This window comes from Nannospalax galili, unplaced genomic scaffold (assembly GCF_000622305.1).
Source record: "Nannospalax galili isolate Female #2095 unplaced genomic scaffold, S.galili_v1.0 scaffold95, whole genome shotgun sequence".
Classification (NCBI taxonomy): Eukaryota; Metazoa; Chordata; class Mammalia; order Rodentia; family Spalacidae; genus Nannospalax; species Nannospalax galili.
The window spans coordinates 829253-842218 of NW_008342393.1; positions in this window are offsets into that span (position 1 = coordinate 829253).

Genomic DNA, 12966 nt, shown 5'->3' on the forward strand with positions numbered 1-12966 from the left:
CCTCTGCCTCCCAAGTGATGGGACTAAAGGCGTGCGCCACCACGCCTGGCTAAAAAAAAATTTAAGCTCCATTTCCTGGGGCTCCAACACCCTCTTCTGGCCTCCTCAGCACCTGCACACATGGTGTACATACAAACAAGCAGGCACATACATACATACATACATACATACACATAAATAAAAAAAATTGCTGGGCGTGGTGGCGCACGCCTGTAGTCCCAGCACTTGGGAGGCAGAGACAGGCAGATCTCTGTGAGTTCAAGGCCAGCCTGGTCTACATAGTGAGTTCCAGGACAGCTTGGGCTACAGGGAAACCCTGTCTCAAAAAGACCAAAAAAAAAAATTAAAAATTAAAAATATTCTTTTTCCTCTTTGTACATGTGGGGGGTCAGAGCTGTCAGTCCTCACCCTCCACCTTCTTTAAGACAAAGTCTCTTGTGTTTTCTCCGCTGTACACCAGGCTAGTTAGACCACATGCTTCCAGGAATTCTCCAATTTCCACCTCCCATCTTCCTGTAGGAGAGCTGGGATTATAGATTGCTGAGCTACCACTTCCAGTTTTGCTTGGATTCTGGGGATTCGAGCTTACTTGCAGGGCAAGCACTGTACCAGGTGAGCATTTCCCCAGCCCTTGTTCTAGCTCTTTCTCAGAATTCCCACTTCTGCTTACATTAGTTTTCTATTCCTGCACATTTCAACTTCACCATTAAGGCCCTTTGCATATTAATCATAGTTTTGTATTTTTTGTTTGTTTCGTTTTTTGAGACAGGGTCTCACTACATAGCCCTGACTGGCCTTGAACTTACTAGGTAGACCAAGCTGGCCTTATACTCACAGAGATCCACCTGCCTCTGTTTCACACGGGCTAGCATTAGAGGTATGCACCACTATACTCCACTTAATCATAGTTTAAAATTTATTTTATTTTATTTTATGTGTATGCATGTATTGCTTGTGTGTAGATCAGTGTAGTCATGTCATGCAGAGACTGAGAGGGTCAGAAGAGGATGTCGGATCCCCTGGAACTGGAGTTATAGATGGTTGTTGGCCTCCATGTTGGTGCTGGGAATCAAACCTGGGTCCTTTGCAAGAGCAGCCAGTGTCCTTAACGGCTGAGTCATCTCTCTACCCCAATCATAGGTTTTATTTTCATTAAAAAATTGTTTTTTTGCCGGGTGTGGTGATGCACACCTTTAATCCCAGCACTTGGGAGGCAGAGGCAGGTGGATCTTTGTGAGTTCGAGGCCAGCCTGGTCTACATAGTGAGTTCCAGGACAGCTGGGGCTACAAGGAGACCCTGTCTCAAAAAAGACAAAAAAAAATTTTTTTTTTTTTTTTTTGCAGGGTGTGGTGGCATGCACCTTTCATCCTAACACCTGGGAGGCAGAGACTGGTGGATCTGTGAGACCAGCCTGGTCTACACAGTGAATTCCAGGGCAGCTGGAGCTACAGGGAGACTCTGTCTCAAAATGACCAAAAAAAAAAAAGTTTTTTTTTTCAGAGAAGCATCTGGTCTCCTGTTTTGGGTTCCAGTGAACCTCCTAACTTGGCCTTCTGAACAGCTGAGATTATCACATGTGGTTTATTTTTTATAGAGTGATGGACATGGTGTACTGGGTGAAAGGAGGTGTTATAATAGGCATTATGTAATGTAATGGGGAGTCATGGTGGGTGAGCCACCATTCTATAGTCTCATGGTTAGGTCTCAGCTCTAGTGAGCTGGTGCCTTTCTCCAGTGACCTCCACCTGAGCTTCTGGCTTTCTGTTCTCCTTAGGTGGGATGAGATGACTGCGGTCTGGACTTGAGTTGCCTTCCCATGCATGGAAGGCTTGAACCCCAGTTGGGTTTGCCTCTAATATAACCCAGGCAGATAAACACTGAGGAAATAGTTTCTCTTACCTGCAGGCCTTATGAAGAACAGAATATTCTGGCATATCTGAAGACAGTTTCTGACCAGAAGTAGGAGGGGAGTTTTCACTGATACAGGGGGAAGACTTGGTAGAGCTCTTGGGGGAAAACCCACAGAAGTGGGGTGGGGGGGTCTCCTCTCTGAACTGGCTTCCTGGGGTTTTTATGCTTCCAACTCTCCCACAGGGAGCCTCCTGCAATTCTCAGTTATACTTCCTGTTTTCCTCCTCAGAGCTGGGTGGAGGATGTTCCTGCAGTTTCTATCCAGGGTTTTGGGATTCTTTGAATCTGTGGGTTTCTCTCCTCTTTCCTGGCAGGGATTTCCCTTGAAATCTTACTTCTCTGACAGATCTAGGAAGAGTTAGTTTTTTAAACCGTTTGGTTACTTGTTAGGGTAGAGCAGTGATTTCCAGCCTACTAAACTGAGAAAAAACTGGATGTCTTTTCTCTCTTTCGCTTTTCTTTCTCTGTTTCTTTTTGGGTTTGACAGTTTGTAGTTTTCAAGGAATTTATTAATTTTCTCAAAATTGTTGAGTTTGGGACACATGTTTATAGCATTACTCACTTTTTTTTTCTTTTTTTGGTCTTTTTGAGACAGGGTCTCCCTGTAGCCCCAGCTGTCCTGGAACTCACTATGTAGACCAGGCTGGCCTTGAATTCCCTGAGATCTGCCTGCTTCTGCCTCCCAAATGCTGGGATTAAAGGCCTGTGCCACCACGCCTGGCAAGATTTTGTTTTGTGTGTGGGGGGGTATCTCATTTTATTATCAAATAACAAAAAGAATAAAAAAACAAACAAACCAGAAAACAGCCCTTTGAAGGCTAGAAACAGGAGTTCAAAGTCACCCTCTGGCTACATACTGAATTGATGGCTAACTTGGGCTGCAGGTGACATTTCTGGGAGAAAATTTTAAAAATTGCAATTGCCATCTCTAGCTGATTGGGAGGTCAGCATAGACAGGCAAAAATTACTGAACTGGGCCCCATTATCGGCATTTTGGTACCCAGGCGTGGCAGTAGAGGCAGAGTCTGTGGCCAGTGTTTCCTAGAGCCCGGTGGATCTTGGGGAGGGCAGGGGCTCTGGCCCCACTGGGCCTAGCTTTCTGGGTAGAATCATGAGCTGTGCTCATGGCTAGGCGAGGACTCTGCTGGGTTGATGGGAGTGATCCTGGACCACCAGCTTTGCCTATAGCAGTAGTAGGGCCACCCATGGTGCATGGAGCTAAACCTGGCGGAGGGGCCTCAGCTTTTGCTGGAGCATGTGCTGGATGAATCACGTCTCAACTTGCTCCTCCTTCAAGCTCAACCTGGCTGCCAGAGCCTTGCAAGCCTCATGCTCAGGGTAGGGTTCCATCTTGAAATGTTCCTCCAGCTGCCACTGCTGCTCCCAGTGTAGAACCCTGAGACCCTCTTCATTCACCTGCTACCCCCCAATCCCTCCAGACCCCCACTAATTGCTCTTTTAGCTTCTGTAAAATGCTTGGCTGCTGCTTTAGACATGCCTAGACATACCCTGGCATGCCCTGACCTCCGCCTGCTATTCCCCACCCCCCTTCTAGGAAACTAGATTAAGCAAGCCCGAGCATAAAAACTGCCCTATAAGGTAAAAACAGAGACTCCTGGCCCCACAGGTAACAGTCAGCACATTCCACAGTCCTGAGAATAGCACCTACCAATAAGAAACTTCCAGGGCTGCATCTTATACGTCCAATCAGTTTAAAATTATGTTGGCGCGCGCGCAAAATGTATCTTCGGTATCTCCCCGCCCCTTTGTCTAAAACCTATAAAAGGCTCCACTCTCCCTTACTCTGGGCTCTCAGCAGGGATCCGTTGAGTTGGTGAGGTCTGAGAGCCCGAGCTTAAGCCTGAATAAACCATAAACCTTTGCTTTTGCATTTTGGTGTGTTGGGTCCTCGGTGGTCTTTTTGGGGTCCAGTGGATGGGGTACAACACCAGTTGTTGGTCATGGGGACCCAGGGCAGGGGCGTCCTGGGAATCCAGAGGTTCTCCCATCCTGGATGAAGCTCGGTTCTCCTCTTTGAAGTTCAGTTCTGAGGACCTAGGTTTAAATCCCACTTCCACTCTGGGCCCATCCTGCTGTGAACTCTTCTATCTGCAGCCCCTCCCCACAAGATTTTTTTTAAACAGTCTCACTGTGTAGCCCTGACTGGCCTGGAACTCACTATGTAGAACAGACTGGCCTCAAACTCACAGAGATCTGCTTGCCTCTGCCTCCTGAGTGCTGGGATTAAAAGCTTGTGCCACCATGCCCAGATGATTTGCCGTTTTGTTTTTTGATCCAGAATGTGGATCACTGTGGTGAATGACCCACGTGCACTTAAAGAGTGTGCATCCTACCACTGTTTGGTAGCACATCTTACAAACATGAAGCAGGGCAAGCAGCTGATAGGACTGCTCAGATGTTCCTATCCTCAACAGACTTCTGCCAGCTTGTTCTACCCTCAGAAATGGCCCTAAAGGAGCTGGTGATGTAGCTCAGCTGGTAGAGTGCTTGCACAGTGTGCACCAAGCCCTGGGTTTGGTGCACAGTATTGCATAAAACTGGGTGTAGGGGCACACACTTGTAATCCCAGCACTCCAAAGTACAGGCAGGAGGATCAGAAGTTCAGGGTTATTCTTGACTATATAACAAGTTCAAAGCCAGCCTAAGACTCTTTTTAAAGTGGTTGTCAAGACACATGCCCGTAATTTCAGGACCAAGGAGACTGAGGCAGGATGATCATGAACTTATGTAGCCTGTGCTACATATATAATGAGACCGTGTTTCAAACAACAAAATGCACACTGGGCTAGAGAGATGGCTCAGTGGTTGAGAGTACCACTCTTTCAGAGGACCTGAGTTCAGTTCCTAACACCTGTGTTGGGAGACTCAACTATAACTCTAGCCACCTCCATGGGCACCTGCATTCATGTCTGTATATATCCATAACTAAATAAAATAAATGTTTAAAAATTATGCATGCTGGGACTGGAGAGATGGCTCAGCTGCTTTTGAAGAAGACTTGGGTTCGATTCCCAGCACCCACATGGCGGCTAACAACCATTTGTAACTCTAGTTCCAGGGCATCCAATGCCCTCTTCTGGCCTCTGTGGGCACTGCATGACACAGGTGCACTAACATACATGCAGGCAATACACTCATACACATACATAAAAATAAATAAGTAAATAAATATCATGCATGCTAAATCAGATCTGGCAGCACATACCTGCAATCCCAGCATTTGGCAGGTAGAAGCAGGAAAACCATCAATTCAAGGTCATCTTCAGTTATATATGGAGTTTCAGGCCAGCTGGGTTATGTGAGACCCTGTCACTAAATCAGTCAATAAATATGAAAAGTATATATGCTCTATTAAAATAGATATAAATTAGTGTTTACATAAATAAATCTGGAGGACTCTAAATTATTAACACTAGTTTACTGAGAATCTTATAGTCTACATTAGATAGTTCTATGATTTTAAGTTTTAAGTTCTATGGTTTTTAAGTGTTTTACTACATACATGTATGATTTTTGAAACAGGAAAATGTTTGAAAGGAAAAAGTCATAAGCATATGTCTATGAATGTGTCCCTCAGTTGGCAAAGCATCCTCTGGTCCATCTTGGAAAGCGTCCAACTGAGCACTCAGCTTGTCCCTGCCTTGCCAACCTCACAGCCCACACCCCACAGTCGGCTTTCCTTCCTCACTGCCTGTCATCTGGCTGTGGGCCCAGAGACCTGGGAAAGAAACAATTTTCTGAGGTCACCATGTGGACTGCCAGCCCAGCAGGGTTTCCATGAAGTCACTTGCTTTGCTGAGCAAATGTCATCATTTTTTATGTTCAGGATGTTTCTCTGTTGAGTTCTGTGGTTTTTTGTTTTGTTTTTTTTTTGTTTTTTTTGGGGGGACAGGATGTCAAGTAGCGAAGCCAAGCTCACTATGTAGCAGAGGATGACCTTGAACTCCTGATTCTATTGCCTTGACCTCCCAAGTGCTGAGATCACAGGTGTGCGCCACCATGCCTGGTTTTATGTGGTGCTACAGCCTGAACTTAGGGCTTCTGCATTCTAGCAAGTACTCTACCAACTAAGCCACATCTCCAGTCCCTTATTCATTGAAGACATTCAACCTCTGTCATTGCTAGTCCAACTCTCTGTGTCCCTCAGACGACAGCAAAAAGTCTCTGCTTCCAAGAAGCCTGGCCTACGGCCAGCTCCCTCTGCCCTCACCTCTCTGCACAATGCTTGTGTTCCACACCTGGCCCCATGCTAAATGCAGGTGCTCTGATGGCCTGGGCTGTGTCCAGCTGCCTCTGTGATTGGCTCACTGACATGCAGAGAGTCCCAGTTTTTCTTAGAGCCAAGTTCTCCTTCATGCACCTTCTAAGGGAATCACTTTAATCATGTTGCTCTTCAAATGAGGAACAGCAACAAAGGCTCAGTGGTATACTGCCCGCCCGGCATTTCCAAGGCCCTGGGTTTGATCCCTAGCACAGAAAGAGGAGAGAGAGAGAGAGAGAGAGAGAGAGAGAGAGAGAGAGATGAGTCAAGTTCAAATTCTTCCTCTTGAAGAATCCTTGGCACCAGGATCTTCTGTATTATGCACACACACACACACACACACACACACACATACACACACATACACACACACACATACATACACACACATACACACACACATACACACACACATACATACACACACATACATACAAACAGGAGCCACAATTGGGGAATTGACACACACACACACATACGCACATTACATTATATATCTTTTTGGCCTTTTTTTTTTTAAGCTTTTACAATTTTATTAGAATCTTAAAAAAAAAAAAAAATCATCCAGGCAGGCGAGCTGGTAATCTTGGCAGCTGCCTTGAGGAGGTGAATGGTGGGAAGAAGGAAAGAAAGCCATGTGTGCTGGATAGCTTTAGTGTCAACTTGACACACCTGGGTTGAGGGAGCCACAATTGGGGAATTGCCTCTATTGGACTGGCCTGTGGCCATGTCTGAGGGGCATCTTCTTGATGAGTGATGTGGGAGGGCCCAGCCCACTGTGGGTGGGGCCACCCCTGGGCAGGTGGGCCTGTGTTGCATAAGAAAGCAGGCTGAGCAGGGGCCAGGGGAGCAAGCCAGTAAGCAGTGTTCCTCCATGGCCTGTGCTCCAGCTCCTGCCTCCAGGTTCCTGCCCTGAGTTCCTACCTTGGGCTCCCTGATGAACTGTCACCTGGGAGATGTAAGCTGAATAAACCCTTTCCTCCCGAAGTTGGTAGTGGTCAGAGTATTTTGTCACAGCAATGAAGAACAAACTAGAACACCATGGGAAGCCATGCAGGTTTAGAGCTGACTCGCAACCACATGGCTGGGAGAAGGACGCTTTAGAGAAAAAGTGAAGAAATACAAGGTGCTAGGGGCAGCCCAAAGCCTTAAAGAAAGCAAGTTTAGTAAGAAAGGCTGAAGAAGAAAAGGAGAAATTATGCTTTCCTGAAAAATTCAGGAAAGCGGACAGAGACCTACATGACTGTGGCTGGTCTGGAATTTCTGTGGAGAGCTGCACTAGTTCCAGGGAGGAAAAATTCGCTACCTCATTAATACACCAGGTATTCCGCCTGTCTATTTGGTATAACTTAAGGTAAACCTGCCTTCCTAGGAGTGGGTCTATCACCAGGTAACTGACCAGTGAGACTGGAAAAGTGAGTCCTCCAACAGAGAGACTAGACATTTTATAGTCTGGACCAGTTAAATTTATGGGGCTTTTTGCTACTCTAACATTCTCCCCTCTGAAGAGGTAATCCTAAACTCTTTTAGGGATTAGATAAGAGCTCCCAAATACCTTTGACATTTTTTGCCTTTAGAACAGAGTATGTTGCTAAAAGGCCCAAGGACATTTTGACTTTTAGCCAAGACACTGGCTACTTTTCTTGGGATTCTTTTTTACACTAACTGCCTAGCCAGTTCCTACCTCCTATTCCTAATCGCACTGTCCTCTGAGAGGGTACCCAAATTGCTGATAGGGAATCGGGATGCAGACCTCTCTGGCTTCTTCTATGCTGAACAAGGACACAGGGTGAGGCAATTGGGGTACCCTTCAGTGGATCTATCTAAAAGACTCCCAAATTGCATAACTCTTAACTATAGGGAGAAAAGAAAGTCCTTGACTACTGCCTAGGAGATGTGAAGGAGAAGTAAAGGCAAGAGTAGTTAGCATTACAAGTTCTAGACAGGGAACCAGAAAAAAGAACAGGGCAAATTTCAAATGTTCAAATTAAAGTTCATTGGAATTCCTTGATGAGAGCTTCCAGAAGCATCCATTATTGGGTTCCTCCTCGTTTTTCTTTTGTCTGCCAATGCTGCACACAAGAGTGATGGACTCAGAATTTATCAGGCACTTTGATAACTGTTGGAGTGGCTAGAATCAGTGTCAGTTCCCTCTCAAAGGCTTCTAGATAGGGAGAGAAAACAAATTTAGCCATCATTTTAGGCCAATAGTGGGTTGTCTCACTCAGCTGCATGTGGGCACTACATTATTCCACACCAAGATTTGAAGTCTTACATCTGAGTAGCACTGTCTTATTAGGAACACAATCATCAGTGAGAGATAATTGTCTAAATAACATAAGAACTTAAGTCTAGTATCTGGGAAATACAATCCCTTGAACTCTTAAAGAAATATATTGATCATTTTAATCTTTGGTTATACCTACCTTTTGGGTGTTTAAGAGCATACAGTTGGCCCAGATAAACTAATTTACTTTTACTGTAGGTTGTTTGGGGATCTGTTCCTCAGGGGGTCCCATGGGCTTGGGAGGAGACCCTTAGGCCTTTCTTTTACCAGTTCCATCTATGTTAAGTCAAAGGTCCTGCTTGACCATGGCTGGCTTCACTCCTCTTTGTAGACTGGACACTGTTTCAGGTCCATCTAGTGGCGTCTCCACGGCCTCCCTGAACAAGAGGACAGGTGACTTACCACCATTACAGGACATTTTGAGAGATGCTCCACAGTCCCCTGGAACTTACGTGACCTTGGAGGGTAAGGAACAAGAACTGTCCTTTAAGTCTCTCTGACCAGATTAGTATATACCTCAAAGTATGGCTGTTAAACACCCAAGAAGGTTAGTTACACCAATCTGGTACTTTTAATTACCATGTGCTATGTAGATAAAGCTTGGGCAAAACCCAAACATCCTTAAGTAAATCTTGACTAGATGTATTTTGTTCCTTAGACTAGTTGACTAAGCTATAACCTTAGAAATTTTCAGATTATCTATATATTATCTTTGTGTTATCCTTGTTATACCATAACAAACCTACATAAGCCTTCATCACTTGCTTAGGCGTTCTCATTTTTTCTGTCTATTCTGGAAATATCCAGCCATCATAATTTTCATACATAAATCTGTCTTAATAAAATTTCTCCATTCTCATATCCTTATAACATCTTTTTTATAACATCTTTTTAAATTTTTTTAAATTTATTATTTTTATTTTATATGTATGCATGTATTGCCTGCATGTAGGTTAAATGCACCCAAGTTGTGCAATGCCCGCGGAGGACAGAAGAGGCTGTCGGATCCCCTGGAACTGGAGTTATGGACAGTTGTTAGCTGCAACTAACATCTTTTTCTTTCTTTTTTTTGGTCTTTTTGAAGCAGGGTCTCCCTGTAGCCCCAGCTGTCCTGGAACTTACTATGTAGACCAGGCTGGCCTTGAACTCACAGAGATCAGCCTGCCTCTGCCTCCCAAGTGCTGGGACTACAGGTGTGCGCCACCATGCCCCCTGCAACTAACATCTTTTTAAAAATATTTTATTTATTTTTTATTTTATGAGTATGAGTGTTATGCCTGCATGTAAGTGCACCCATGTTGTGCAATTCCACAGAGGTCAGAAGAGGGTTTCAGATTTCCCTGGAATTGGAGTTAAGGACGGTGGTTCAGAGCTGCCATTTGGGTGCTGGGAATCGAACCCAGGTCCTCTGCAAGAGCAGTCAGTGCTCTTAACTGCTGAGCCATCTCTCCAGCCCCTCCATTTCTTTCTTAATAACCATGAGACATAATAACATTAAGAAATAAATTTTCCATCTGTTGTGATAATTCTCTTCCTGGGGCTACTAAGCAAGGCTTACCTCCTTCTAAAGTTCTAGTGACAAACCAATGTTTGATTACATTAAAGTTTTCCTGGGGAACCAATGAATTTACTGAGTTTACTTACAGAGATTACTGAGGGGTTAGTGAGGTGTATGGGTGACCTGACAGTATTTACACTGGAAAGCCTTTATCCAGCATGGATCAGGCCTTCTCCTCCTAGCCTTCCCCAGATTATATACTTTAGTCCTCCCCAAATCCAAGAGACCATGTGTGATTAGGGCCAAATTACATACAGTTGGCTGGGAAGAGTGGCTAGATACTCAGGTGAGGGTCCAATGACCACACTTACCCCTCCCTAAATGAAAAAAATATTGAGTCAACAAGACCAATTGTGATGATCTTTTGCTAGTAGACACAGCTGAAGTCATGAAGATCGTAAGATGGTAGTTGTTTGACTCAGAAGAGAGTACTGTGCAGCATCATCTTATGAAAAGAACATGGAATCTAAATTACACACATAAGATAATGTGATAAGTTAATATTACCCATGTATACACTGTGCTTTATAAGTTCCCAGGAAAACCTTATAGAAAAAAGGCAGTTAAAAATCTTTTTTACTTTATGTGGTTTAGAGAGTGGTCTACCAAAACCTTGCTTTAGGTAGAAAGAAGCAACTGGCACATAGTTAAACATTATCAAATTGATGTTCACAATTGATTATGCTGGAGGTGGGTTTTTGGTCTTTTTGAGGCAGGGTCTCCCTGTAGTCCCAGCTGGTGGCCTGACACTCACTATGTAGACCAGGCTGGCCTCAAACTTACAGAGATCCACCTGCCTCTGCCTCCCGAGTGCTGGGATTAAAGGCGTGCACCACCATGCCCGGCTCTTCTGTATTATATTAACTTTGTCTTCAAGAAGGTCTCACTTCCTCAACCAAGCCTCTTCAGTGTTTTCTCTTCCCTGCCCTTGGCAGAACCATACCTGGCAGGGTACCCCACCCTCTACTCCCCTGACCCTCAGGACTAACTTCTAGCCTGGCCACTGCCCAGTGTTTAGTTTCTCATCTTCGTGGTCTCCTGTCTCTGAGCCACATGTTCCTGATGTCTTAGCTCACTGTGATTGCTATACCAAAATACCCATGTGTTAGTTATTTCGGTGTCACCATGACAAAATACCTGGAGGTATTTTGCCAGGCATACCCTCTTCTACTGAGTTACATGTCCTGTTCAATCTTTTCTTAAAAATTCTTAAAAATTCTGTGTGTAGATCAATGGAATATCATTGAAGACCCAAACCTAAGTACCTGCAATTTCAGTCACCTGCTATTTGACAAAGGTGTCAAGAACACACAATGGAGAAAAGACAGCATCTTCAACAAATGGTACTGGCAAAACTGGATCTCCACCTGTAGAAGAATGAAACTAGATCCTTATCCTTCACCTTGCTCAAACATTAACTCCAAATGGATTAAAAGCCTCAAACTGTTAGAAGAAGCCTGAAACTGTTAGAAGAAAATATTGGCAGTAACCTACAAGATATAGGTGTAGGAAAGGATTTTCTAACAGAGACAGAAATTGCTCAGGAATTATGATCAGCAATCAATAAGTGGGACCTCATTGAACTAAAAAGCTTCTGTACAGCAATTAAAAGAAACAAGAAAGTGAAGAGAAAACCCACAGAGTGGGAAAAAATCTTCACCAGTGGCACATCTGACAGAGGGTTAACATCCAGACTATATAAAGAACTCAAAAAAAAAATCAAAACAAATGACCCAATTAAAGATAAGCTAAAGCTCTAAAAAGAGCTCTCAAAAGGAAGAAATAAAGATGGCTAAGAAACATCTTAAAAAGTGATCAACATTGTTAGTAATTGGGGAAATGCAAATTAAAACACTTTTTTTTTGGTCTTTTTGAGACAGGGTCCCTCTGTAGCCCCAGCTGGCCTGGAACTCACTATGTAGACCAGGCTAGCCTTGAACTCACAGAGATCTGCCTGCCTCTGCCTCCCAAGTGCTGGGATTAAAGGCATGTACCACCATGCCTGGCTAAAACCACCTTAAGATTTCATCTTACCCCAGTCAGACTGGCTAAGATCAAGAAAAATGATACCATACTGGCAAGGATGTGGAGAAAGGGGACCACTCATTCCCTGCTAGTGGGATTGCAAACTCATGCAACCCCTATGGAAAGCAGTGTGGAGAACTCTTAAAAAACTAAACATGAACCTACCATATGACCTGGTTATACCACTCCTTGGCATATACCCAAAGGACTCATCCTATTGCAGAAATACTTGTACAACCATATTTGTTGTTGCTCTTTTCACAATAGCTAAGAAATGGAAACAACCTAAGCGTCCCTCAACTGACGAGTGGTTAATGAAAATGTGGTAATTTACACAATAGAGTTCTACTCGGCAGTAAAGAAAGATGAAATAATGAAATTTGAAGGTAAATGGATCTAGCAACTGTTATACTAAGTGAAGTAAAACAGACTCAGAAAAACAAAAGATGTATGTTCTCCCTCATTTGTAGCTCCTAGCACCAAATCCTTATAAACAAGTATCCCAGTCATCACCCATCAATGTAGCTTCTTTTTTCAACAGACAGATTATTACAGAGATTATTATGACTGGTCACACACAGAGATTCTCTGTGAATTGCCCAAGCCTAAGTGGCACATCTAGGATGCAACATCTACACCTAAAACTCAGGGAACATAGAATAAGGGATGAAGAGAACACTAATGCATCTTTCAACTCTCATCAGTGAAGCTCCCTCATGCAACAGAGGGCCAGGAACACAAAGGGCCACAAAAATGGCCAAAACACAGAATAAGTCTGCAGAGTGTGGGTCCTTGGACAGGACTCCTATATTAAAATCCATCCCCCCAGGGCTCAGGGACCATTGCAGAAGAGAGGGCAGAAAGATTGTAAGAGCTGAGCTGGGCGTGGTGGCACACACCTT